Source organism: Muntiacus reevesi, unplaced genomic scaffold, assembly GCF_963930625.1.
Source record: "Muntiacus reevesi unplaced genomic scaffold, mMunRee1.1 SCAFFOLD_91, whole genome shotgun sequence".
In the NCBI taxonomy this organism is placed as follows: Eukaryota; Metazoa; Chordata; class Mammalia; order Artiodactyla; family Cervidae; genus Muntiacus; species Muntiacus reevesi.
The window spans coordinates 324,390-349,143 of NW_027077922.1; the positions used below are offsets into that span (position 1 = coordinate 324,390).

Consider the following 24,754-nt stretch of genomic DNA (forward strand, 5'->3'; position numbering starts at 1 on the left):
ATTTTATTGTCACCTTCCCTGGTATTTGTGCTTTTTCATTTTACCCTTTTACTGTCATTTTAATGAAGTTTGTAAAGTAAGCACAGATAAATGTATATGATCAACTTTTACTATGGATTACACAAGGAGATAGCTTATTTACAAACTGTTAGTAGCCAAATTATATGTAAACAGATAACTGAAGTAAGGTATCTATTTATGGCTCTATAAGCTTTAATTGCATAAAAGTTATGAAGAAATCATACTAGTATAGATTTTTGAAATCTATACTTAATTTAATGAAAAAGCTTATCAAGTGTCTCAATTCTCTAGAGCATCTATTTCAATGACGCCATGCTAATTATACATATTTTCTTTTCTTAGAACAACCACCTATCATTATAACTACAAACAAAAGAGACAATTCACTAACCTTCGGTTGCTTGGGACTGTAAAAGCTGTCGTATACGAAGTATGTCCTTTTCTATTTGTTGAATTCTGGTTATTCTTCGCTAAAATAAAATAAGTAACCAAGTTAGATCTATTTTTATTAAAAAAAAAATTAGTTTTTAATATTAATTTAACATTAACCATTCTATGGTTACCATTTAAAAGTAGGATTATATCAAATCATTCTTTTTTCTATGCCAAGTCATTCTTATGTGAGAATTAGATACATATACATATACATATTCATATACTGAGGACATCAGTGCATCAGTTCAACTTTTTAACATATCTAACTTTATAAAACAGATCCCTAAATTTAGGAAAACTGTACAAATGCAAGTTATGTATCTACTTGGACCATAAAGAAAGGTGAGGGCTGAAGAACTGATGCTTCTGAACTGTGGTGTTGGAGAAGACTCTTGAGAGTCCAGTGGACCGCAAGGAGATCCAACCAGCCCATCCTAAAGTCCTGAATATTCACTGGAAGGACTAATGCTGAAACTGAAGCTCCAATACTGTGGCCACCTGATGCGAAGAGCCAACTCACTGGAAAAGATCTTGATACTGAGAAACATTGAAGGCAGAAGGAGAAGGGGACAACAGAGGATAAGATGGTTAGATGGTATCATGGATTTCAATGGACATGAGTTTGAGCAAACTCAGGGAGACAGTGAAGGACAGGAAAGCCTGGCAATGCTGCAGTTCACAGAGTAGCAAAGACCTGGACATGACTGAGCAACTGAACAACACATGATACATAACAGTGTGAAACTGGTATATAAAAGCTGTTCTCAAAAACTTTCAAAAAGAAAATTACATCTGAATTTAAACTTTTATATTAATTCAGATGTCAGTACAGTATAATGAGTTTATGTAAAGTATGGCATCCTGTAAAGAGAAAGAGCATCTGGTTTTTTTTAAGAAGCACCAGTACGTAAACAATAAGAACAATCTTCCCTAAAGTTATTCCTATTACAGGTCAGCAGTACCTTTCAGAGTTAGCTTTCCCAAATACTTCAGCTAAACATTACTCCAAACACTAAAGATCACAATGATGGTAGGAGTTATTGCTTCCCCCATATACTGAGATCTTCAAGTGAACACAAAGCAGTAACTACAGATCAAACAATGTGGAAGTGAAAAATGTGGGAAATGTTTTAAAAATAAGTACTGCCAATATTTTATCATCAACTGCCAGAATTCCATAGTTGACACTGTAACATTGGTATAAGAAACTGTATTGTAAGAGTAATTGTTTCAATGAGGAAAAAGTGTCAGAAAATAGACGGAGTGATTTGCAAACTTTTTATGATTATGCACCCATCAATGAAAGATTTTTGAGCATGTATACTTCAATAGATAATTAAAGTATTATAACGAATAGCTTTAAGTATACACAGCTAAAAAGCTTACATACAAAACTTACCCTTGAATCATACATAGTTTTGTTTAAATACAATGTCCTTATGATTTTATTGCCATAGTAGGAATCATTATTGTTGCTGTTTTTTGGAAAAGTTCAAAACAGATGTGCTCACCAAAAAAGAAACCTTCCTCTCTCAGTCCCTCAGTTGTATCACTACAACTATGCTAATTCTCTATCACAATTCTGAAAATAGTGAACTTAAGGTAAATAATCACACTCCTCTCTCACGCTAGTAAAGTAATGCTCAAAATTCTCCAAGCCAGGCTTCAGTAATACATAAACTGTGAACTTCCAGATGTTCCAGCTGGTTTTAGAAAAGGCAGAGGAACCAGAGATCAACCTGCCAACATCCGCTGGAACATCGAGAAAGCAAGAGAGTTCCAGAAAAACATCTATTTCTGCTTTATTGACTATGCCAAAGCCTCTGACCGTGTGGATCACAAAAAACTGTGGAAAATTCTGAAACAGATGGTCACACCAGGCCACCTGACCCACCTCTTGAGAAACCTATATGTAGGTCAGGAAACAACAGTTAGAACTGAACATGGAACAACAGACTGGCTCCAAATAGGAAAAGGAGTACATCAAGGCTGTATATTGTCACTGTGCTTATTTAACTTATATGAAGAGTACATCATGAGAAATGCTGGGCTTGAAGAATCACAAGCGGGAATCCAGACTGCTGGGAGAAATATCAATAACCTCAGACACGGAGATGACACCACCCTTACGGCAGAAAGTGAAGAACTAAAGAGCCTCTTGATGAAAGTGGAAGAGGAGAGTGAAAAAGTTGGCTTAAAGCTCAACATTCAGAAAACTAAGATCATGGCATCTGGTCCCATTACTTCATGGCAAATAGATGGGGAAACAGTGAAAACAGTGGCTGACTTTATTTTCCTGGGCTCCAAAATCACTGCAGATGGTGACTGCAGCCATGAAATTAAAAGACGCTCACTCCTTGGAAGGAAAGTTATGACCAACCTAGATAGCATATTAAAAAGCAGAGACATTACTTTGTCAACAAAGGTCCGTCTAGTCAAGCTTATGGTTTTTCCAGTGGTCGTGTATGGATGTGAGAGTTGAACTGTGAAGAAAGCTGAGCACCGAAGAATTGATGCTTTTGAACTGTGGTACTGGAGCAGACTCGAGAGTCCCTTGGACTGCAAGGAGATCCAACCAGTCCATCCTAAAGGAGATCAGTCCTGAATATTCATTGAAGGACTGATGCTGAAGCTGAAACTCCAATACTTTTGCCACCTCATGCGAAGAGTTGACTCACTGGAAAAGACCCTGATGTTGGGAGGAATTGGGGGCAGGAGGAGAAGGGGATGACAGAGGATGAGATGGCTGGATGGCATCACCGACTCGCTGGACATGAATGTGGGTAAACTCCGGGAGCTGGTGATGGACAGGAAGGCCTGGTGATCTGTGATTCATGGGGTCACAAAGAGTTGGACATGACTGAGCGACTGAACTGAACTGAAGGTAAATAATATTTTCTATTTAAGACATTTTACCATGTCCAATTTTCACCATGAAAACATGCTGAAGAAGAAATACTTTTAGTAGCTCTCTAAAGATTCTGCAGAGATGAGTGATTACTTCTACATCAGACACCAAATACATCCTGGCATTACAGAAACAACAAAACTATCTACACTTATTAGTTTCATAATATTTCATTGTTTTCCTCTCTCTATATAACCAGCTCCCCGTCACCAATAAAGTCCCAAGTCAAAATTTTTAATATTTAGAGGGTGAAAACAGGAAAATATACCTAACATTCCTCTTCACAGAACTGTATTTCTGTATTGCTATTAGGTCACTAGACCCTGTAATCAAGTCTGCACCTTGATGACTGCTTCCACAATAACATTTGTGCTTTCGTTACTCAACATAAAATGGAAGAAGTCAGTAGCACTTCTTTCCATTCTCTGTATGACAATCTTGAATATTTATGAAATTAAATAAAATGCAACATGCTTAATTGTTCAGGCATATAGACATGGTATGACTTTTGAAAAACTGATATAAAAATTATTTAGTAATATAGTTTGATATATATATTGAAATACCATGTAGAATCAAACCCCATACTCGCCAGAGACACTCAGAGGGCTCAAACAAACTTTATGTGCACCAGGACCCAGAGACTCCACAGAGACGGAGACAGAACTGTGTTTGGGTGTCTCCTGTGAACATGTGGGTCAGCAGTGGACTGCTGCAGAGGCAGGGGCTCTGAGTACAGTAGACCTGAGTATGGCATAAGCTGTCTCAGAGGAGGTCACCATTAACCCAACATAGAGCTGCCAGAACTCACACAGGACTGGGGAAACAGACTCTGGGAGGGCACAAATAGAACCTCGTGTGCACTAGGACCCAGGAGAAAGGAGCAGTGACCCCACAAGAGACTGACCCAGACTTGCCCATGAGTGTCCAGGAGTCTCTGGCAGAGGCAGGGGTCGGCGGTGGCCTGCTGCAGGGTCAGGGGCACTGGATGTAGCAGTGCAGGCATGTGACCTTTTGAGCGAGGTCGCCATTATCTTCACTACCTCCACCATACTTTGGCCTCAGATAAATAACAGGGAGGGAACATAGCCCTGCCCTTCAACAGAGGATTGGATTAAAGGTTCACAGAGCATGGCCCCGCCAAACAGAACAAGACCCAGTTTCCCCCTCAGTCAGTCTCTCCCATCAGGAAGCTTCATAAGCCTCTTATCCTGATCCATCAGAGGGCAAACAGACTCAAAACCACAATCACAGAAAACTAACCAAACTGATCACATGGACCACAGCCTTGTCTAACTCAGTCTAACTATGAGCATGCCTTGTAGGGTCAACCAAGATGGATGGGTCATGGTGGAGAGTTCTGACAAAACATGGCCCATTGGAGAAGGGAAAGGCAAACCACTTCACTATTCTTGCCTTGAGAACCCCAACAACAACATGAAAATGCAAGAAGACAGGGCACTGAAAGATGCACTCCCTGGGTTGGTAGGTGCCCACTATGCTCCTAGAAATAACTCCACAAAGACTGACGAGATGGAGCCAAGCAAAAACAACATTCAGTTGTGGATGTGATGGTGACGGAAGCAAAGTCCAATGCTGATAGAGCAATACTGCATAGGAATGCTAGGTCCATGAATCAAGGCAAACTGGAAGTGGTCAAACAGGAGATGGCAAGAGTGAACGTCAATATTTTAGGAATCAGCAAACTAAAATGGATTGGAATGGGTGAATTTAATTCAGATGACCATTATTACTACTGTGGGAAAGAATCCCTTAGAAGAAATGTCATAAGTCAACAAAAGCACTCGAAATGCTTGGGTGCAGTCTCAAAAATGACAGAATGATCTCTGTTCATTTCCAAGGCAAACCATTCAGTATCATGGTAATCCAAGCTTGTGCCCCGACCGGTAATGCTGAGGAAGCTGAAGTTGAACGGTTCTGTGAAGACCTACAAGACCTTCTAGAACTAACACCCAAAAAAAGATGTCCTTTTCATTACATGGGACTAGAATGCAAAGTAGGAAGTCAAGAAACACCTGGAGTAACAGGCAAACTTGGCCTTGGAGTACAGAATGAAGCAGGGCAAAGGCTAATAGAGTTTTGCCAAGAGAACACACTGGTCATAGCAAACACCCTCTTCCAGTAACACAAGAGAAGACTCTACACATGGTTTTCACCAGACGGTCCACACTGAAATCAGACTAATTATATTCTTTGCATCCAAAGATGGAGAAGCTCTATAGAGTCAGCAAAAACAAGACCGGAAGCTGACTGTGGCTTAGATCATGAACTCCTTATTGCCAAATTCAGACTTAAACTGAAGAAAGTAGGGAAAAACTACCAGACCAATCAGATATGACCTAAATCAAATCCCTTATGACGATGCAGTGGAAGTGAGAAATAGATTCAAGAGATTAGATCTGATAGACAAGACTGCCTGAGGAACTATGGACGGAGGTTCGTGACATTATACAGGAGACAGGGAGCAAGACCATCCCCAAGAAAAAGAAATGCAAAAAGGCAAAATGGTTGTCTGAGAAGGCCTTACAAATAGCTGTGAAGAGAAGTGAAAGGCAAAGGAGAAAAGGAAAGATACACTCATTTGAATGCAGAGTTCCAATGAATAGCAAGGAGAGATAAGAAAGCCTTCCTTAGTGACCAATGCAAAGAAATAGAGGAAAACAACAGAAAGGGAAAGATGAGATTTCGTCAAGAAAATTAGAGATACCAAGGGAATATTTCATGCAAAGATGGGCACAATAAAGGACAGAAATGGTATGGACCAACAGAGGCAGAATGTATTAAGAAGAGGTGGCAAGAATACACAGAAGAACTGTACAAAAAGATCTTCACAAACCAGATGATCAAAATGATATGATCACTCACCTAGAGCAGACATCCTGGAATGCGAAGTCAAGTGGGCCCTAGGAAGCATCATTACGAACAAAGCTAGTGGAGGTGATGGAATTCCAGTTAAGCTATTTCAAATCCTCAAAGACGATGCTATGCAAGTGTTGCACTCAATATGGTAGCAAATTTGGAAAACTCAGCAATGACTGCAGGACTGGAAAGGGTCAGTTTTCATTCCAATCCCAAAGAAAGGCAATGCTGAAGAATGCTCAAACTACCACACAATTGCACTCATCTCACATGCTAGCAAGGTAATGCTCAAAATTCTCCAAACCAGACTTCAACAGTATGTGAACCATGAACTTCCAGATGTTCAAACTGGATTTAGAAAAGGCAGAGGAACCAGAGATCAAATTGCCAACGCCTGCTGACTCATCGAAAAAGCAAGAGAGTTCCAGAAAAAACATTTATTTCTGCTTTATTGACTATGCCAAAGCCTTTGACTGTGTGGATCACAACAAACTGTGGAAAATTCTGAAAGAGACGGGAATACCAGACCACCTGATCTGCCTCTTGAGAAATCTGTATACAGGTCAGGAAGCAACAGTTAGAACTGGACATGGAACAACAGACTGGTTCCAAATAGGAAAAGGAGTACGTCAAGGCTGTATATTGTCACCCTGCTTATTTAACTAATGTGCAGTGTACATCATGAGAAATGCTGGGCTGGATGAAGCACAAGCTGGAATCAAGACTGCTGGGAGAAATATCAATAACCTCAGATATGCAGATGACACCACCCTTATGGCACAAAGTGAAGAAGAACTAAAAAGCCTGTTAATAAAAGTGAAAGAGGAGAGTGAGACAGTTGGCTCTAAACTCAACATCAAAATTAAGATCATGGCATCTGGTCCCATCACTTCATGGCAAATAGATGGGGGAAACAATGGAAACAGTGACAGACTTTATTTTTTGGGACTCCAAAATCACTGCAGATGGTGACTGCAGCCGTGAAAGGAAAGACGCTTGCTCCTTGGAAGAAAATTTATGACCCACCTAGACAGCACATTAAAAAGCAGAAACATCACTTTTCCAACAAAGGCCCGTCTAGTCAAAGCTATGGCTTTTCCAGTAGTCATGCATGGATATGAGAGTAGGACTTAAAGAAAGCTGAGTGCCGAAGCATAGATGCTTTTGAACTGTGGTGTTGGAGAAGACTCTTGAGAGTCCCTTGGACTGCAAGGAGATCCAACCAGTCCATCCTAAAGGAAATCAGTCCTGAATATTCATTGGAAGGACTGACGCTGAAGATTCAACTCCAGGACTTTGGCCACCTGATGCGAAGAACTGACTCATTTAAAGACCCTGATGCTGGAAAGACTGAAGGCGGGAGGAGAAGGGGACGGCAGAGGATGAGATGGTTGGATGGCAACACTGACTTAATGGACATGAGCTTGAGTAAACTCCGGGAGCTGGTGATGGACAGGGAGGCCTGGTGTGCTGCAGTCCATGGGGTTGCAGAGTCCGACATAACTGAGCCACTGAACAGAAGTGAACTGAATAGTTCAGTATGAATTCAGGACAGCTCTCAAGAAATTAGGAATAGAAGGTAAATTCCTTAACGTGATAAATGGTATCAAAAACCTTAAGTAAACAGCATACTTAATCGTGAAATTTCAGAATTCTCTTTAAAGCCAAGGTGAGATGAAGAAGACCAATTATCATTGCTTTATTCAAAGATGTATTACATTTCTTATATAATACAAAGAGGGAAAAAAGGACTGGAAAAGACAAAACTGTCATTACTTGGAGACAATTTAACATCTAAATGAAAAAATCCAAGAAAATCTTAAACTACTGAGACAATCTAACAAAAGAGTTCAGGAAGACTCCTGGATACATCAAATTTAGTAATGTAAACTAGAGAAAATTCCATTCACAATAGCAACAAAAACTAAGATATCTAGGAATAAATGAAAAAAAAAAAAGATGTGTAAGAGGATCATGAAGAATATGGACTACAGAGAATGAGATGTTTGGATAGCATCACAGACTCACTGGACATGAATTTGAGCAAACTGTGGGAGAAAGTGAAGGACAGGGAAGTCTGGTATGCTGTAGACCATGAGGCTGTAAAGAGTTGGACATGACTTAACAATTGAACAACAAGGGTTTTATGAAGAATGTTATAAAGCTTTTCTGAAGGGCATAAAATAAGACCCAAATGAATGAGATACAAAACGAGTAACAGTACCTAATATTTACTTGGAATTTGCTAAACTCCAAGGGTTTTATGCATATTAACTCATTTAATCCTTACATTTTTTACAGGGAATCATTTTCTACATTTTACCAATGAGAAAACTGAGGCAGAGTTTAAACAAGATCACTGTGCTGATAAGTGACACGGAATTAGAATCCAGAGACCAATCTTTCAACCAAGATCCAATCTTCATACTGTAAAGATATAAATTCTCCTGAAATTAATTTATAAATTCAATGTATAACTAATCAAAAGTCAATAAGGTTTTTCCTTGAAGAAAATAAGCTGATACTAAATTTCAAATAAAAGAGTAATGAAACAGAATATAAACACATTTTTACAGACGTAAATAAGTAGGACTCATACTACAAGACTTAAGATTAATAAAATTATAGCAAATAAAACAAGTGTGGTATCCAGAGAAGCTAAAACAGACTAATGGAACAGAGTTCACAAATATTCAGCAAATACAACTTCTCAAATGCCAAAAACAGCATTACTAATCCATGGGGAAACAGAGATGCATCCAATAAATGTTAATGGAAAATTCTGTTAACAACATAAATATATATCTATCTGTGTGTATCTGTATGTCTGTATATATCACTAATTATATAATTATTGAATAGAAATTATACTGCATATAACATATACTATATACACACATTTAAAAATCATATGCATGAGTGTTTATATATATATATACATAAAATTAGATTCCTACCTCTAAAACTAAAAGATGATGCTATGAAAGTGCTGCACTCAATATGTCAGCAAATCTGGAAAACTCAGCAGTGGCCATCGGACTGGAAAAGGTCAGTTTTCATTCCAATCCCAAAGAAAGGCAATGCCAAAGAATGCTCAAACTACCTCACAATTGCACTCATCTCAAACGTTGGTAAAGTAATGCTCAAAATTCTCCAAGCCAGGCTTCAACACTACATAAACTGTGAACTTCCAGATGTTCAAGCTGGTTTTAGAAAAGGCAGAGGAACCAGAGATCAAATCGCCAACATCCGCTGGAACATCGAGAAAGCAAGAGAGTTCCAGAAAAACATCTATTTCTGCTTTATTGACTATGCCAAAGCCTCTGACTGTGTAGATCACCACAAACTGAGGAAAATTCTGAAAGAGATGGGAATACCAGACCACCTGACCTGCCTCTTGAGAAACCTGTATACAGGTCAGGAAGCAACAGTTAGAACTGAACATGGAACAACAGACTGGTTCCAAATAGGAAAAGGAGTACGTCAAGGCTGTATATTGTCACCCTACTTATTTAACTAAAGTGCAGTGCTCGCTTTGGCAGCACATATGCTAAAATTAACTAATGTGCAGAGTACATCATGAGAAACGCTGGGCTGGATGAAGCACAAGCTGGAATCAAGACTGCCAGGAGAAATATCAATAACCTCAGATATGCAGATGACAGCACCCTTATGGCAGAAAGTGAAGAACTAAAGAGCCTCTTGATGAAAGTGAAAGAGGGCAGTGAAAAAGTTGGCTTAAAGCTTAACATTCAGAAAACTTAAGATCATGGCAACTGGTCCCATCACTTCATGGAAAATAGTTGGGGAAACAGTGGCTGAGTTTATTTTTTTGGGCTCCAAAATCACTGCAGATGGTGATTGCAGCCATGAAATTAAAAGACACTTACTCCTTAGAAGGAAAGTTATGACCAACCTAGACAGCATATTAAAAAGCAGAGACATTACTTTGCCAACAAACATCCGTCTAGTCAAGGCTATGGTTTTTCCAATGGTCATGTATGGATTGTTGGATTATAAAGAAAGTTGAGTGCCGAAGAATTGATGCTTTTGAACTGTGGTGTTCAAAAGAGAAGACTCTTTTTTTTTTTTTTTATTCCCCATCCCGATCCCCTCTCCCACCTCCCTGGAGAAGACTCTTGAGAGTCCCTTGGACTGCAAGGAGATCCAACCAGTCCATCCTAAAGGAGAGCAGTCCTGTGTATTCATTGGAAGGACTGATATTGAAGCTGAAACTCCAATACTTTGGCCACCTGATGTGAAGAAATGAGTCATTTGAAATGACCCTGATGCTGGGAAAGATGAGGGCGGGAGGAGAAGGGGATGACAGAGGATGAGATGGCTGGATGGCATCACCGACTCAATGGACATGGGTTTGGGTGGACTCCGGGAGTTGGTGATGGACAGGGAGGCCTGGCGTGCTGCGGTTCATGGGGTCGCAAAGAGTCGGACATCACTGAGCAACTGAACTGACTTACTGACCTCTAAAACATATATAATAGCAAATCTGAGATGAATTAACGATCTAATTGAAAAATAAAACATTAGACTTATTAGAAAAAAATAGGGTATATTTAAAGATAGGAAAAGATGTAAAAATAGGTTGAAGAAAGCACAAATACGACAATATAACTAATTTAGCATTACAATAAAAAATAATTTTTTGTTATCATTAAGCAAAAGTAGGTAACAGATTTGGCAGGGAACAGTTATGAAATACATCATGTATAACAGATGGGTATTAAGAGTATATTAAAATATCTCTCAAATATAAATGAATAAGACATCTAACAATATGAAAAAAACAGCAAAAAGAAAATCTTAAAAGTCTAATACATATATGAAAAGATATTCAACTTCAGTAGCACTCATGAAAGTATAAACTAAATGACAAGATAATGTTTCATATGCTCATTGATTGTTAATTATAAAGTTTGACTCACAATTTCTGAAGGAAAAAAAGAAAACAAGAGTCAAAGGAAACAGAATTCTCATATACTCCTGGGAGAAACGCAAACTGATAAAATCATTTTGAGGGCAATCTGGCCAACAGTATTCAGAACACTCCTACCTTAGGACCAGCAATTATGCTTTCAGGTATGTGTACCAGAGCAGAGGTCAGCAAGTTAAGGCTTGCCAGTCATCTGTTTATGAATCATGTTTTACTGAAACACAGTCATGCTCATTTGCTCATATACTGTTGTCTATGGTTGCTTTCTTGCTACAAAGGCAGAGTTGAGTAGTTGCAACAGACCACATGGCTGACAAAGTCTAAGCTACTTACCATACAGCCCTCTAAGAAAAAGACTCTTGACCTAGAAAAACTTTTGTGCACGTTTATAGGATATGGATAAGTATGTTTATCAGAGTTGTTTCAACAGTGAGAAATTATAAATCACCTAAATATATGTCAAGCAGAAAACAGGTAAAGCTACACAGAACTATGTCATCCATGTATTTATAAAACATTACAGCAGCACAGAAGGATAAGTAACTTTCGTTCTACCAATCCCCAACTCCCAGAAAAAGCTCTTATGAATAAGCTGATGTACATTTATCCAACCTTTTCTTACACGCATAGAGGAGAGTAGGGAGCACCATACTATGAGCCCAAATTTGTGTTGAACAAATAAAGAAACAAATAAATAAATAACCAAACTGTTAATGGAGACAGGCAGAGACTAATTCAAATAGGCATGGGCAAGAGTGGATTTTGTTTCAATTTCCCCAAAACTGTTCCACAGTCATTTGTATGTGTTTTATTGGTCATCTGCATTTTCTTTTCAATAAACTGAATGATTACATCCTCTGCCCATATAAAAAGTTGTCTTTTTCTTCTTAGTTTGTAGAATTCTTACAGTACAGGGATATTAAACCTTTCCCCCTTGATGTGTCACAAATAGTTTCCCGTATTTTTTTTTTCCTGCAGGATGAATGCTTTAAAATTTTACAAAATAAATCCTGTCCCCTCCTATTGCTTTTGAGTTTCCATTCTTAATTAAGATCTCTCTTGTCCTATATTTTCTTCTATTAATTTTATTTTTTACATTTAGATATTTAACTCACCTGTAACTCTTCATGTACAAGATGTGAGGTAGGGATCTAATTTAATTTCTCTACTACTAGATAGGGCTTCCTTGGTGGCTCAGTGGTAAAGAATCTGCCTGCCAATGAAGGAGATGTGGGTTCAATCCCTGGGTCAGGAAGATCCCCTGGAGAAGGAAATGGCGACCCATTCCAGTATTCTTGCCTGAGAAATCCCATGGACAGAGAAGGCTGACGGCCTACAGTTCACAGGGTCACGAAAGAATCGGACACGACTTAGTGACTAAAAAACAACCACCACCAGAAAGGTTCCCAGTTATCATCTATGTTCTCACTGAGTTATTTACCATTCCCCCCCCCCCAAACTTGCAACTTCTATCATTAAAAGATTCCAGATTTTCTTACATCTTTTTCTAGTCTCTATTCTGTTCTATTTGCCTATGTCTATTCCTGTGCTATTAATATCATACTGTGATTACTGCAACACCTTTACAGCAAATTTTACCAAATGGTAAGGTAAATCCTCACTCACTATAATTTTCTTAAATACTTTTGGAAATTCTTACTTTACAAACTTAAAAATCATTTTTCCGGGCTCTAAAAAAATTAAGATTATGACTAGAATCATATTATATTTCTATATCAACTTTTTAAAGAAAGACATTATTAGGATATTAAAATCTTCTCACCCAGGGATCTTATTTATTTTTAGCAACAGAGACATCAGTGGTTTAATGGAAGGGGGATCTTACACACCTGAAACAAAGTCCTGGAGTGATACCCTACCATGTGTGACGGATGGCAGGCAGGACACGCAGCAGGCTTCCCTCTTGGGTGGAAGGGGAGAGTGCCAGTTACACAGTGATGTCAGGCTGGCTCATCAGTTACCAGGGAAAGCCACAGAGGGGGAATGCCCTTCACTGCCCCAGTGATCAGCACAGACAATAGCTGGGGCCAGGGGCAAGTGTGTGGGAAGGTCAGGCTTGTATGCAGGGTGCAGGGGAAGCAGGCATTCACAGGATGTACAGACAGCAAGAGTGGTCTGACTACTCACTTCACTCCTCCATACCCTGCAGGACCTTACAATCTTAGTTGGCCCCTCTTCTGTGATATCCCTGGCATCGCTGCAACCAGATAACACAAATACAATGCAGAGAGCCACACAGGCTTTTCTACTTCTAGGGCCCCATAGTGTGTCCTTTAGCAATTTTATATTTTTCTTCATGTGGTCTGTGTTTGGTATTTTAAAATTTCCTGTCATTATGAAGAGATCATTCTACCCAATTTCCATTTCCAAATGGTAGTCATTGCTAATAGAGAAACCCTAATGTATCTTAACTCCAGCCACCCTACTGAGTTCTCTCATTAGCTGAAAAACTTTTTGGCTCTTCACCATGGTTTTTCTAGGTAGACAACAATGTAGTTTACAAATGACAATTATTTGCTCTCTTCCCTTCTAGTTGGAAAATAGTGCAGTAGTTAAACAATTTGTTTTCTTTCTACCTGAATTAGTGGAACCTCCAAACAAAGTTAAGTAATAGTGATGAGAGCAAGCGGCAAACCATGTTAATGACTGCAAAGGTAATAATCTAATTATTTCTCTATTTTCTCAATCTAATATAATGTTGGCTTCTGTTTCTGGTACATGATTGTTTTTAAAAAAAACTTTCACTCTATTTTTATTTTACTTGGAATTTTTATCCATCTTTTCCTTGCAAAGGAGGTAACACATTTTTTTCTCATGGCCTCAGGCCTTCTTGGAATTCACTTTCATGTTCGTTAGCTGACCATTCTAGTCTTACGTGCTGAGTCACTCAAGCAGAGTTATGAGGGAGAGAATTACTATGGACAATTATTTTCATTATTCCCATTACCTAATTATTAGTGTTTGTAAGAGTTGCATACTACTAATGTAATAATTTAATAACTACCCAAATGGTGGACACTGCAATCGTCTCTCTCTCTCTGTCTTACAGTGTTGTGATGAATAGCATAAAATCCATACTTATATTCTTGCTGCTTTAACTCGACATTCCTGGAGGACATATTCTGAGAGTCTTACAGAATTACTATGTCAGAGGGTACAAACATTTTAACTTTGACATGTAGTGCTACAGAGTCCTTCAGGACTGTACCAGTTTATTCTTACAACAGGCAGACAACGATGCTTCATATTACAATCTCTCAAAATCTCACCAGTATTACATGACACTAAACTTTAAAGCTTTTGCCAGCCTGATAGGCAGAAAATTAACCAACCAAACAAGAAACCACCACCACAAACAAAAAACAACATTATTGTATGTTACTTTTCCCTGATAACTAGTGACGTTTAAGTATATTTTAACAATGATTTATTAACCACTTGTACTTTTGTGATGGGACTACTCATACCTTCTGATTATTTTCCTCTTTGGTTGTCTTGTTTTCAATTGATTTGTAGGTGCTCCCTGTATATTAGGGATAGTAACTCCTCATATGTACTGCAAATACTTCCATTTTTGCTTTGTGTACAATATCTCTTTAGCCCTAAGCTTAATATATTTCCAGAATAAATGAATGTTTGCTGTATTTGTAAAATATGGACTAAAAATTCCTTAGAATATTAACTAGCAAAAGAACACTATATTCCAGAACAAAATTAAAATGAATACATCTGCACATATCTGGACAAAATGGCCAAGAAAGAACTCAGGTTAACCTGTTCTAGAGTAAGCTGTCTGGAATATACTTATTTATATTTATACATTAATACAGACATTTTCATATCAACATCTCATTTCTTAAGAACCTCTAAAAGCAAACACATTAACAGATATAGAAAAACATGTATACAGTATTCCATAAATTCACATTCTAAAAACGTAAATTCATATAAACCAGAGTAAAATTTCTCATAGTTTTTCTATCAACAAACAAAATCTGCCTGGTATTTTAAAATAATTTCATGAAAACACCAACTGTTACAAATACTAAATCTGTATTAATTGTATCATATAATTTAAAGTATCTTTGGAAATTCATTATATATTCTTGATTCCATACCACTTATATGGTGATAAATACCTTCTCCCAATATGTAACTTATCTTTTCACCTTTTTATTTTCTTCTTTTGGCCGTGCCATTTTGGCTTGCGGGATCTTAGTTCTCTGACCACAGACTGAACTCAGGGCCTGGCAGTAACAGCACTGAGTCCAAACAAATGGACAGACAGGGAATTCCCAAACATGCTTTTTCCCCTTTTCATTTTCTTTAAGGTACCTAATATAAGATAAATTCTTAATTTTAAAATAGTAGAATTTTACCAGTCTTTATAATTAGTCTAATGTCTTAAGAAATCCTTTCTTATGCCAATATTCTTTCTTTACATAGTTGAGGGTAGAAACATGAGAATGTTCTCCATTCAATTTGTTTCTCTTCCCAAGGTTCTTTTTATATGTTTCTCTCCTCGAATGAGACTTTCCTTTTTTCATTACACAAACACAGAAGTAAAAATCTCAAAGGATAACTGAAGTTAGCTAGCAACTAATAAGATGACCAGAATTGAATTCTTCTTCCCTCTTATAATTCCAAGGCATAGCAGAACAGTATCCGAGAATTGAAATATGAAGGCAGAATTATGTGAATACTGGTTATGCTTCCCAGCAGCCATAGTAAACTATTCTTATTTTGAACTAGTGCCAAAGTAAAGATAGACTTTAAAAAATCTTTAAGAATAAAACTTAACCAAAGTTAACAGAGCTGTAATTCATTAGATTCTTCATAGAAATCTAGCTACTACTGTTTCATAGTTTAATAATAAATATGTTACCTGTGCTCGTTTTTCCATATCCTGGCAACTACCTAGTTGTTCTTCCATTGCAACTCTGATTTGCCTTGCCTCGTATTCCAACTGCCTTCTGGTCATATCTGTTTGTAAGGAAAACTAAAACCACAAGTAAAATGGAAATGTTAATATCTTGTGTTTATCAGTAAAAATAAAAAAGCATATAAGTATCCATAAAGAAAATGAATAAACAAATACATAAGTTATCATAAGAAAGTTATTTTTTACTCTAAGAAGTCCTAAAACTTGATGATCACTGCTAGGCTCAGCCTGGCTTTCTGATGTGAAGTGAAGAGTTGAAACACTTTTACTGCCCCACAGTCACAAATAGTTTTAATTAAATTGTACTAGCTCTTTAAAATATATATATTTATCTAGTTAAGGTAAGCCTATTTTCAGTTACCTTACAATTCTTCTGCCCTGAAGAAGCACTACTTTGAACTGTTAAAAATTAGAATATTAATGTGGACAAAATAGAAAAATCAAGGATCAGGTCCATCATCCTTAAGTTTATACCTCACTTCAGGATTCTTATGTACATGGAGACTAAATAGAGAGAACTTTCCCACATGTAAAATAAAGAAGACAGAATAAAGAAAAGCTTTTATATAAAAATAAGTTGCAAGATAACACAAACTTTTTGGTAAAAATATAAATATGAACCAAAGTTGAAACAAACCAAAAAAAGTACTTCTTCATGGAGTGGGTGTTAGTGCATTCAAAACTTTATTAGCCCTCTTAACTACAATTCCAGATGTTGTGGTAACTGCTAGGTATAAAAAATGAAAAAAGGAGAAGGCAAAGAAACTTACAAAGACATGCTCCAAGGCTAAAAGAACAGCTGGACAAAATAATGAGTGACAGTTATAACAGACCACGAAGGGAATAAGGAAGTGCTGTAGATTCTTCATGCTCTGTAAGTCCAATAAAAAGCTGCATGTGGGCAATTCCCTGGAGGTCCAGGGGTTAGGACTCCACACACTCACTGTCAAGGGTGAAGGTCTGATCCCTGATCAGAAATGTCTGACTCAGAATAGCATTCTGTAGGCCTAAGAATCCCAAAATGTGTTGTCAGGTTAAGTTAGAGAAGCTTTCACCCTTTCCCCTTGCAATATACAGACGACATATGCAGGATGCGTTCCTATAGGCATATCCACATTATGTGTTGCAACACAGTTGAAATAGTCTCCATGCTGTGAGTCATGTTATAACTACACTTATTTGTCCTCCACTTCCAAAAATCCCTTGCGCAAAAGGTTGAAGATGACACATTATATTACAATAACGTGGTTTATATTTGATGTTTTAAGCAATGCCTGGTAACCTGATAAGTATTTCTATATGAAAGCATTCTTAACCTGCCTTCCCAATATAAAATAAAAATTTTGTGAATTTAAAAATATTTATGAAATATAAGCAATTTACATTTGCTAATGTTGCCTAATGGTCTATAATGTCTTACATATCCTCTTAAATAAATGTGACTGACTATATGGTAAATTAATATGGGAATGAGCTGACAACTGATCTTTGTTTCAGGTATTAACCAATTGCTCTTGAACTGTTTCATACACAACTGCATGCAGACAGCTAGACTCTAAATACTGTACATTTTAATTACCAAAGTGAATGTTAAGCAAAACAGTGCTTTAATATTAAGAGCAACGATCCCTCCAAACCCTACTGAGTTCCTAATCCTCATACGTCCACACTCTCTATGAACTGTTCTTTCACTTGTGGTGTCTCCTTAGCTCCCAAAATGATGTTAACGACATTGTCAGGAAGGGAGATTCTTTCCCTCTCACAACCTGGATAAGTTTGTGCTCAGGAGGCTGACCACTGAAGTTTCTAGTTCTAGCTCCCGCCAGACAATGCCCACCCACACAGGAATGTGATTAACTGCGTGTTCTGGAAAAGGTTTTTCCTTCATTGTTACTTTTTCTTTTATAATGTCCTCTCAAAACTATTAGAAAATGAAAAATCTAAGCTAAGAGTGGAAGATTAATTTTAACTGGCCTATTTCTAAAAAATTGTTTTAAAATTTATGGGTAACAGTTAAAATAAAGTCTTATTTAAAATTATTAATGTATTTCAGAAATGTTCTTATACGTGTCACCCCATGAATAGAACAGTTGACTTGGAGAGCTTGGGTGGGGAGGGAGAGGCTGACGGAATTAAGTTATTTTTTACATAGTTATATTAGCAAAACAAACAACTTTTAGTGCTTGCAAAAAGCTCTAACATCTGTGCCAACAGCTACTGTCATTTACAATAACTAGAATAGGACTCAGGTTATCTCAAAGATACCTTCACTGCAAAAACCATCTGGCACAAGTCCTGTAATATAGTTCAAAAAACAGACAGACGGTAATAAACATTTCTACAGAGTATCTTTGGTAATTCAACACGTCAAATAATAAAACACCTAGTTGAATCCTGAATCTTTTAGTTTTATCATCTCTACATACAAAATTCATTGACTATATATTTATGTTGAAGTTGGATAAAACATATTACAGTTTACAAATAACTATATAGTTATAAACTTATATACACTTTCAGATATAAAAATAAGTTATTTTGTCAAGTTACTTACATTTTCAGTTAAAGGAAGGCTATCTGTTCTTTTAGTGAGATTCTGAAGTTGAGCATAATACCAGTCTTTTTCCTTTTCTTCTTTGTCAAGGTCAGCAAGAAGCAATGATCTGTTTTTCAAAAAAAAGTTAAGTTTACACAATGCTAATATGGAGCACATAACAGCAACTCTCATAAGCTATAACTGTAATGTTTTCTATTTAAAGTAATATAATAAATAAGTGAGAATTTTACTAATTTTAGATTTCTGAAGGTGGGACTTAGATTACAGTCATTAAAATTTGAATATTAAAAGTTTTAAACTTTTTCAGCTAAATAAGATGGCAACCATTCTTACTAGAATATTTACATTTCAACCAAATGCTTTCTTCACATTTAGAGTCTGCGAATTTGATGTTGGTATACAGTTAAAAGTATAGATTTAATAAAACTCAAATATAAGAATAAAAAGTATAATAAAGGAGCAAAGAAAAGCAGTAATTATGCAAAAAATAAATTTAGAGTATAGGGAACTATTGCACGTAGCTTTCAGCTTCTTATTAGTCAAAATAAGAAATATATTATCACTGTGTGGTAACAGGAGGTTGTTCTGAGGGAGAGAGACATTTTCTTAGGCTTGAAATCTGAAGATGAACTTGTTACATAATTTCTGACAACCCAATCGATGATGTCCTCAATAACAACCTATATCAATATTCTATATCAATACTCCGTATCTGATCAATATAAACATAAATGCAAAATAAAGGGTTAAGAGGAAAAAATCAGTAGGTACAAGAAGTATATATGATCTATGTCCTTTTTTGTGACTCCTTCCCTAAGCGACCACTATTATTCTCTTATATTTATTTCCAGAGACATTCTATAAAAATGAAAGAATATATGTGTACATATGTACATGTACATTTTAAAACATAAATAATAGCATATTATTATCTGTGCTGTCTTATAACTTTTTACCACTTAAAAGTCTATCTTGGAGATCATTCTTGTACCAGAATATAAAAAGGTCCTATGTGGTTTTTTGCTAGCTGCAAAGATATTTATGAATCCATAAAAGAATAAATAATAACTGGTTCTATGTTAGAGGGCATTTAGGGTCTTTCTAATCTTTTGCTATTATAAACAGTGCTTCATTGAATATACTTATATATAACTTCATTGTACAAATATGCAAGCATGTGTAGATGACAAATTCCTAGGATATGTAAACTTTTAACTTACTGTCCTTACTAGATATTGTACCAATTTATGCTTCTGCCACCTTTGACAATATAAATGCTTCATCAAACCTTTTAGATTCTTTTACATTTCTAGGGTTTAAAAAATGGTATATCATTATGGACTTCCTTGTTTTCAGCCACACTGCACAGCTTGTGGGATCTTAGTTTCCAGACCATGGATGGAACCCCAGCTCATGGCATTAGAAGTGCGGAGTCCTAACCACTGGACCAAAAGGGAATTCCCTATCACTATGGGTTTGTTTGTTGTTGTTGTTTTTTTTTTCACTATGGTTTTAATTTGATTTCTTTTAGTATAGGTAAGTGTAAGCATTTTTCCAAGTTTAAAACCCATTTTTATTTCCTTTTCTGTGACTTTTTCTTATTTATAGGACCTCTTCTGTATTAAGAATGATAGTACTCTGTCAGCTATAAATATATTTTCTCAGTGAATCACTTGAATATGAGGATATTTTTTATTACAGCTTCTGGGCTTCACTCTTACCGAGTCATTCCCCACTCTGACTCTGTTATTAATACTTTAAAATTCTATTTGATTGTATTTTCTTGATGAATAAGTATGCATGTATGTGGAAGGTTCTACTCTTGCTAAACTTTCCATTCTTTACTGAGAAGCAACTTAAAAAATAAGAATAAGCCTTCACTTTTTGCTGCGGCAACCTCAGTAGTGGGGGAATTCATGGGAAGAAGCCAGCTCCTGGTTACGATGTGCCAACCTGGGGCAGAGGTGCTGACCAATGAGAAGCTGCCCTCTCCCTTCCATTTTTGACAACAGGAGCAGGAGAAAGCAGTGCAGAAATCCTGAACCCCTTCCACAGGCTGGGTATTACCACTAGCAAAAACATGAGATCTGATCCTATTTTTTTAATGATCCCTGGTGAGCACCTGCAGGACCCACCAGGACCAAGGCAAGGGAACAAGGGACAGAGGGAGATGCTATTTCTTCTGATTAATCTTCAATAAATTGGCCTATTTAATCAAGATCTGGTGCTAAAAGTGCTCAAATGAATAAGCTAATTTTAGTGATGGTACTGGAGTGAGAAAAACGTTAAGGAGAATAGGGCCAAGTTGTTGCTATCAAGTTTTAAGACTGAACTCTGGCAAAATACTCTTGGGAAGCCAAAGTCAAGAGCCAACATGGTAACAAGTGGCTAACTGATAGGAACTGATCTTATAACTCAAATCACTGTATTTAAGGCTCAAAACTGAAACAAGGCACAGACTCAGAAGCTGGTGGGTCTTTGTTGTTTAGCATATTGAAGGCGTATTTAGTGACTGTCAACAGTCTTCTTTAAAATGTAAATGTTAGCTAGGAAGTTAGACATAAACAAGGGGAGGCCTGGCTGAAAGGGATGCAAACTGATCTCTGACCTCCATCCCAGACACACCCATGAGAGCTCACAGATGCTACAAAATAACCACAGAGACTTTTCAACACATGGGCCCTGGGCACACAGTGGACAGAAAACCACCATAGGGACTTCTCCAAGTAACTTTAGGCAGCTAGGGGACCATTAAGGGCTCATGAATATTCTACATCTAATTATAAGATGGCATTAGGCGAAGACACATGGGAAGGCATAAACAACACAGCCTGCTGTTATATAACTTGAAACTGTCAATCGGCCTTGAATGTTTGACCATTTGCATTCCTCTCATTGATTGGTGGCGGGTACAAGCCCTACTCTGCACCAGGCATGTCCAAAAGGAGGAGACTGGACACATAAAAGAGGACCAAGAGGGATCCACAGGGAAGATGAGGAGGGCTCCTTTGGGAGTATCTTACTAATAAAAGGTCTGTCCGCTTGAGCTGAACTGAGCTGTAACTTGCCTGATGTTCTATACCTTTTGGTCCATTGCTCCAAATTTTTGCTGCACAAGGAAGATAAATAAACTGATCTGACATAAATTTCAAGTCTTCTTAGTCCTCTAGCTAACTCAGGATCATCTAGAAGAACATGGCACATGTATCAGGCATTTAAATATTTGTTAAAAAGTATTACTGGCTAATGTGACAATAACTATTTGGGTGTATCAGACAAGAGTACTAAGGAGTTTTTAAAAAATATCTAATTTCATCCTCACAACATCTTTTAACTGGAAAACTGAGGTTCAAAAAGGTCATGGAGCTTCCCTGGCTGCAGAGCGGTTAAGAATCCTCCTGCCAGTGCAGGGACTCAGGTCTGACCCCTGGTCCTGGAAGATCCCACATGCCCAGAGGGTAACTAAGCCCACGCGTCACAACCACTGAGCCCGTGTGGCAGAACAAGACCCCATTCTCTGCAACTAGAGAAAGCACCTGTGCAGCAAGGAATACCCAACACAGTCAAAAACAAAAATAAATTAAGAAAAAAAAAAAGGGTATGCATCTGGGCTTGAGTTCTGGCTTGAGTGTTTTCTAACACTTACGTCACTTAAACTTACTGTATCTATAGGTAATACAGAGAACAAGGAAAAAAAGATACAGAGATAGTTCTCTGACTTAAGGGATGTCTAGAAAGAAAGAACAGAAAAACAGAGGGGGTAAAATCATCAAAGAAATAACAGAATTTTCAAAAGTTGAAGAAAATAAATTTCCAGATCAAAAGGGCACAGTGAGTAGTATCCAGTATGATGAATCAAGAAAACACATATCAAGGTACTCTAAAAACTTCAGAAAAATGACTTCCTGCAAAGGAACGTGAATTAAGACTGATATGCAATTTCTCATCAGTGACACTGATTATAAAGAAGGAAAATGAGTTTGAGCCTAGACCTAGCCAAACTATCATTCAAGTACAAGAGCAAAACACAGATTTTGTCCCATAAACAAGGGCTAAATCTACCTTCAAACAACGGTGGGAGCCAGGAGGACACAGGGTATTGACAACTACATACACACACACTCTTTGTGAATTAGGCCTTTATCACATAAAGCAAAGTAAGTTCTTAGGAAAACTGGCATGCTCACATGCCTCTTGACAGAGTTCAAAGGGGACAAAGCGATGGAAGAATGTACACTCCAATTAGCTTCTGGTTTTTCAGGACACTGTTTCCTAGACTCTCAGAAAGAGTCCTGGTTCAAGATATGAAACAGAGATTCACTGAAACTCAAGAGATTAAAGAAAGCTTAACACTATTTCTGGCCCATGATTATTGTTATTTTTAGAGATGTACACATCTAAAACCAGAGAGAAAGTAGTAAAAGGTCTTTTGCCTCTCAATGAGATATGCTGGGTATTTTCCATATGTTAATATCCATTGTTCATAACTCCACAAGGTAGAACCATATTCCTATTTTACAGAAGGAAATGACACAAAAATTTAAAGACTTGACCAAGATCCCAGAGAATTTATACATTTGGACATTTATGCAAATTAACATTTATACATTTGAGTATTTCTTGAAAGTCTAATAGAACTTTTAGGAATATCAATATAATATGGTATTAATCATGCAAAAGGAATTTATAATCTCATAGGATGTACAAAAATACTTGACCAAGTGCTTGGTAACTATATATTCTGATACTTGTAGTGTGATGATTTTAACTTCAAGAAGAAAAGAATTAACACACTAGCTCTTAGAAAGGAGAACTGATTCTCTATCAGGCAACATTTTTTTAAGAAACCAAAACTGATAAATTGCTTCATTTGTGACTCCTTGAAATAGGTCTTTAATAATGGAAACCAGTCACCTTATACTGAATCTGGTAGTCATTTAATTCATTTGAAAAGATAACCAAAAAGTCAATCAAAACGCATTACATATTTTAGCCACTGTGATTATGCATACTATTCGTACATTATTCACTGTACAGAGCATCTGAGCACTGGAGTCCCAAGAAGCTGCCTCCTTCACGTTTTCAGGTGTAAGGTAAGGACGCCCAGTAATTCATCACTCTGAGACAATGAATGGAAAATGCTCTCTAAGTGCTGCTTGTGATCCTCCAACACACGCTTCATAACTCCTATTCTGTATTGCCACAAAACGACAAAATCTAGCAAAAATTGGAGCATAAAAGTTTACTACTTAATGAAGAAATGTTACCTCTCTTTTTCAAGTTCTTCTAAATAACCGGTATTTTCTCTGCTTCCATTTACAAACCCTCTTCATGGAAATGAACCCATAGGAACGGGACTGCACTCTCCTGAGTGACTAGATACAGATCCTTCTCGGCTTCCGTAAGAATGGAGGGACATTTTTGGACCGTAGTTTCACTCCAGGGAAATTACTGCTATCTAAGTTAAGTTCTAAATAAAATACAGACAAGTTTTTAATAAAACAACTGCTTTAAGTGATCTAAAATATTGCTAATGTATTATATTATCTTTTAATAATGAAACCTTAGGTTCACATTTAGCCCTCAAATTTTAAACCATTTTATAATTGAAATACATTATATATATATCACATAAAGTATGCAGGAGTACTAAATTATTGCAGTTATTGAGCAGCAGATCTATACAGGGACAGAAGAAATCCTTATCTCAAATGCTGATGACCAGAAAAGTTCACTGACTACTGGTTCTAAAACAGAAACGTCCTGGAAAAAAAAAAAAAAAAAAAAAAACACCAGGTCAAAGCACTTATAAAAGGGTACATTTGTGGTGGTGACCATCTTGCAATATACACAAATATTGGGTCATTAAAAAATAAAAAGTGTTCACCTTTTGGTTTAGAGGCCTGCAACTATAGATTTCTATCAGAGAAAGCCACAAATGTATATGAGTGAATGAACAATTATTTATGAACAGAATAGCTAAACTTTCCCTCCAAGATAGCTTGAGTCAGTCTGGTGGGGAAAAAGTATGTTAAAGAA

General features: G+C 37.0%; 1 long non-coding RNA gene across 1 annotated transcript; it reads right to left on the reverse strand.

Moving 5' to 3' along the window:
• LOC136155242 (uncharacterized) lies at positions 1 to 24,059 on the reverse strand. Its single transcript, XR_010660741.1, has 5 exons — positions 23,983 to 24,059; positions 21,739 to 21,824; positions 18,713 to 18,821; positions 16,102 to 16,215; positions 1 to 491 (listed from the first exon to the last, which is right to left on the reverse strand). It is a non-coding gene; the product is annotated as an uncharacterized lncRNA (long non-coding RNA).
• Positions 24,060 to 24,754: the final 695 nt, after the last annotated feature.